We start from the raw sequence: 4,867 nt of genomic DNA, 5'->3' as shown, positions 1-4,867 counted from the left end.
CCTATTTTTTTTTCTTAATTCTGGGTAAAATGCTTTACTTGATAACCTTTAGGCAATTCTGGAAAGTTCTTGAGATTTTTTTTTCCTTTTGATTAATTTCCCACTTGTTCTACTCACCCTAACGAAATAGGAAACTATGTTTACCTTTCCATGGGAAGTCAGAACCCGTTAACATTCCTGCAGGGTGCACAGTTGAAGGCTTCACTGGATGTATTATTCTGGATTTCCTGCTAGCCCAAAACCCCACCATCTAACAAAACAAACAGGAGAAGCCAGGAGGGCAGGTGTGTCTGACATGTGTTAGGAAGGAAACATGAGACTTGTAATGCTGGGTCGGGACATAACTTGAAAGTGAAAGGACAATTTTTCTCCTCCATTGGATTACAAGTGCTCCTGATCCAGAAGCAAAGTTGATTGAATCAGAAGTGACATCGGATGGTGTGAGACAAAAGATTTTACAAGTAACCCGAGAATTCTCAGGACAAGTTACGCTTCGGTTCCACCGAGCCATTACTACAGAGTTCCGCTGACGCACAGGGCAAGCGGTTTGTTACCTGGAGATTGAAAATCACAGGGGCTGATCACCTTCTGGGAGTGGCTGACTCACCAGGAGCATTAACATGGATGTGCATTAACAGTGTGGGGATTGGGAACATTGAAGTGATACGGTTTTTACATCAGGTTTACGATGGGCTTTCCTTCATTGGCAACACTGGACCTTACGGGGTTTCTAAGAAGCTATAAACCTTGAAACAAAGTCTGGGTAAAGTGGAAAATGCTTGTTATGTCTTGAAAGTCAGAGGTTTAGAAATCCCAAAATGTTTGCTGTCAGATGCGTTTTCAGTTAAAACAGAAATGATTGTTTAAGAAGAGGGTATTTCTTAGAACAACACCACTCATTTTGGTCTAAAAAAAGACCGATTTGTACATGACTATTATTAAGTGTTTAATTTGACTTTGTGGTGGCATTATTGTAGAAATGTGTTGAGCTGGGCCCTGCGCAGTAGCCTAGCAGCTAAAATTCTCACTTTGAACATGCAAGGGTCCCGTATGGGCACTGGTTCATGTCCCAGAGGCCCCACTTCCCATCCAGCTTCCTGCCTGTGGCCTGGGAAAAGAGAGTAGGGTGGCCCAAAGCCTTGGGAACCAAGCACCAGCATGGGAGACCCGGAAGAGGCTCCTGGCTCCTGGCTACAGATTGGCTCAGTTCCAGCCTTTGTAGCTGCGGGGAGAGTAAGTCATTGGACGGAAGATCTTCCTCTCTGTCTCTCCTCCTCTCTGTATATCTGACATTCCAATAAAAATAAAATCTGAAGACAAATGTTTTAAGTTGTACTTGTTATAAATTGTATACAAGCTCTACCTAAAATTATCCAAGTGAGTCATTTCGTATACCTTAAAATGTGCATACAAACGTTTGTGTCTGTGCTTATGTGGACTTTTTGCTGGCTAATCTTCATCATTTACTTTTGTTATGCAAACATGCTTTGGATTTCGCGTTCTGCCATGTCTGTGTTAATTTACTTCGTGTGAACTTCAGAGTGGTAGCTCTTTAGTGGAAGCCATTTCTAATTTAAGCTGGTGACTTTGAGTATATGTCAATCATCTCTTAATTAAGCTCTGCACTTGTGCCTCCTGTTTAAATTTCCTGGTGATATTGTGCCACACCTCCAAAATAGGCTTATTTCATGACACAAGAATTAAACGTTACTAGGCTGCTAGTATTCTCAAGTACAAGCTTATGAAGCATAATAGTAAAACTTTACATTATGATATGACTAATTTTAGGCCACTTGAATTTCTCTGAACTAGCCTCCCAGAACTTACAGCTATAATTTCTTCATTTAATTTTTGATGACTGAAGATCTGATGGGAACGCAGAGCTGATGTTATAATGCGTTCACTGGTAAAGCAGAGTTGAATTGTAGATTCGTGCGTACAACAGAAAGCGCTGATTCTGTTACCGTTGTATGGTACGAAGCATGGATGGAGCCTTTCCTAGCTTAGCATCTACTAGACATTACATTTAAACGGTTCTAATATAGTTTTGTGATACTAAGTTATCCAACCATCGTCCTGTGGCATTAACCGATAAATAAGACTGGCCAAAGAACGTTTATGTACATTTCAGCGGTCAGAGCATTGTCAGCACAGTTGAGAACAGCAGTGGTAATCTCTGGTAATGTTTACAATTGGGATTTGTATACGGAGATGAGTTGTAGATTATCATTTGTGAGGAGATATTGGCTGGAACATAACACTGCTGACCCACAGCTAGACAGCTACAATTGGCTTGGTGAGTTCTGGGAATCTAAATAGTCAATTCTATTTTTGTAAACACCAGTGCTCTGTTTGTAAGGGCTGATGTTTTACAATGTAATTTTCCAAAACCTGCCACCTAAAGGAAAATAAAATATACTTGCTTGGTCGCTTTGATGATGCTGGGGATCTTGGGTTTCCATATTCCGTGGCACCGTGTTAAGTTGTAGTCAGTCCCATTGCATATCTTCTGTTTGTTCTGCTCACTTGAAGTAAGTTTATAATGTTAAATGTAAACTAATAATGGATGGAGGAATGTTTTACCGGTGCTGAAAACTGGTCTTTGGAATAAAATACTAAAATAAAGTGAGGAGAAAGAAAGGAAGGAAGGAAGGAAAGAAAGGGAGGGAGGGAGAGTCCTGTGTGAATTTCTGACGTTTCACTATGGAAATCCTACACAATTGGAAAGAACCTTTTGAATTGTTTCCTCAGGGAATTCAGACTTTTCGATACTCAGATAGCTTTGCAGAATTTGTCTGTTTAATAAGTGGTGGAGTGCTTTGCAAATACCCATCCTTGGTCATTTTGTTAGAAGTAGCTACTGTTGCATTGGTGGTTCAGTGGTAGAATTCTCGCCTCCCACGCGGGAGACCCGGGTTCGATTCCCGGCCAATGCAGCCTCCCAAACCTCTTTTGCAGTTCAGTTTTCAAGGCCTTGAATCTACGCAGTTCCCAACTGAGGACACAACCTATCCAAACTCAAAACATAATCTCGCTGCATTCGCTCGCTAAATTGCACTCAAAAAGGTTTGGTTGGCTTTAGTAGTTCCTAGAGCCACTGTTATTGTCCCCTTGGCTCCTGGAGGGTCCCTGAAAACTTTCAGAACGCCCAAGTGCAGCTCAGCCTTCTGCCCTGCGAAAGGAGAGGAGCTGGGGCCCGGGCAGGTGCTCGGAAGTCCCGGAGGCCCACGGAAAGGGAGGACACTTAGGGAGGAGTCCGCCTGGAGCCGCGGCAGGACTCTCGGTGCCCAGCACACCGCGATCCAGACTGGTTGGCGTCGGCCACCAGCCCGGCCTCCACAGCCTCCTTCGCTGTTGCCAGGCTCCCGCAGCGTGGCAACAGATGTCCGCCTGAAAATGAAATTTGCAATAAAATCAAAGTACCCAATTTTGATATTTATGTTTGTCCAGGTTCGTTTCATATTCTTTTACCAAGTAGGAAGCTTTGACTTTGAGAACAGCTCGTTGCTGTTACTACCTTAAAGGTAACAACTGGCTAGTTTTTTCTTTTTTTTTCCCAAGAACTCTTTGCAAAAAAAAGAAAAAAATCTTATTTTCTTATTTGACAATTGCTTGAAATCTAACATCAAGGACATTTGGGGAGGTGTTTTTGTTTTTATCCGTTTTGAAAGTAAGCGTGGTGTACTGAATGTTAGGATTTCAATGTGAGGCTTTCTGCATTCTGTGCATGAACGAATGGAGGAAACGGGGAATTCGCTGACGTTCACAGATTCCCCACCGCACTTTCCCAGTGCGCGTTACCTCTGAACAGCAGTCAGATGTCAGGGAAGGAAAATGTAGGAGCTCTGATTCCTGACCAAGAAACTGATCACTTGCGGGTTTTGAAGCAAAAGGATGACGAGGGTCCCCACGATCTTGCGGGTTGCTGAAGATGATTCTGGCTTTGGCTGCGTTCCTTACCTTCCTCAAATTCAGCTTTGCTCAGAATTCCAGGTGGTATTGGGGGAGAAGAGTCACCCAGGCACAGGCCAGGAGAGTTTTCCTGCCAGATTGGAGGCAAGAAAAGAATGTGACATCAGTTGTGAATAAGCAATGGGAAGGACAGTTGAATTGCTTTTGTTGCTCTTAGATCAATGACTTCTTAATATGAAATTTTTCATAGTTATTTTCTGTTGCTTAAGTCTGGATGGCATTTCATTTTTTTAAATTTTATTAATATACATAGAAAATGTGCTATGCTATCAATTTTAAATGGTTTTATTTATTTGTTTGAAAGGCAGAGTTCTAGAGAAAGAGAGCCAGACAGACAAGCCTTTCATCTGCTGGCTTACTCTCCAAGTGAGCAGAAGGCCTGCCCCGGGCCTGATAGCATGTAGCTGGATCATGTGTTTTAGTCATTATCAACCTTTTTTATTGCAGAGTTTGCGCTATTACATGGAAAGCGATTACTTCCTTCTATTGTTTTGCTATTTGTTTTCTGCATTCTTTGTTGCTTCTTGCCCTGATTTGCAGCACTGCTGTCCTCTTCCATAATGTGTTGGGATTAATTTATTGTGGCACTTTTAAGAGATAATTAGTGCAGGCCCCGGCGGGATGGTGGTGGTTAAGGTCTCGCCTTGCACGCCTGGGATCCCATATGGGCGCTGGTTCTAATCCTGGCAGACCTGCTCCCTGCCTGTGGCCCGGGAAAGCAGTCGAGGACGGCCCAAAGATTTGGGACCCTGCACCCACGTGGCAGACTCAGAAGAGGCTCCTGGCTTCGGATTGGCATAGTATCGGCCGTTGCACTCAATTGGGGAGTGAATCATCGGACGCAAGATTTTCCTCTCTGTCTCTCCTCTCTGTATATCTGCCTTTCCAATAAAAA

At 43.1% G+C, this 4,867-nt stretch overlaps 1 non-coding gene and 1 pseudogene across 1 annotated transcript; both read left to right on the top strand.

The window, feature by feature from the left end:
* The first annotated feature begins 313 nt into the window (after window positions 1-313).
* On the top strand, window positions 314-885 carry LOC121168751 (annotated as a pseudogene).
* Window positions 886-2,865: 1,980 nt separating this feature from the next.
* On the top strand, window positions 2,866-2,936 carry TRNAG-CCC. Its single transcript has one exon. It is a non-coding gene; the product is annotated as a tRNA-Gly (tRNA).
* Window positions 2,937-4,867: the final 1,931 nt, after the last annotated feature.

The sequence above is a fragment of the Ochotona curzoniae genome, unplaced genomic scaffold (assembly GCF_017591425.1).
Source record: "Ochotona curzoniae isolate NIBS_2020 unplaced genomic scaffold, NIBS_Ocur_1.0 scaffold_1037, whole genome shotgun sequence".
In the NCBI taxonomy this organism is placed as follows: domain Eukaryota; kingdom Metazoa; phylum Chordata; class Mammalia; order Lagomorpha; family Ochotonidae; genus Ochotona; species Ochotona curzoniae.
The sequence above is the reverse complement of the archived record's forward strand: the minus strand, read 5'-3'. Positions and strand labels throughout refer to the sequence as shown.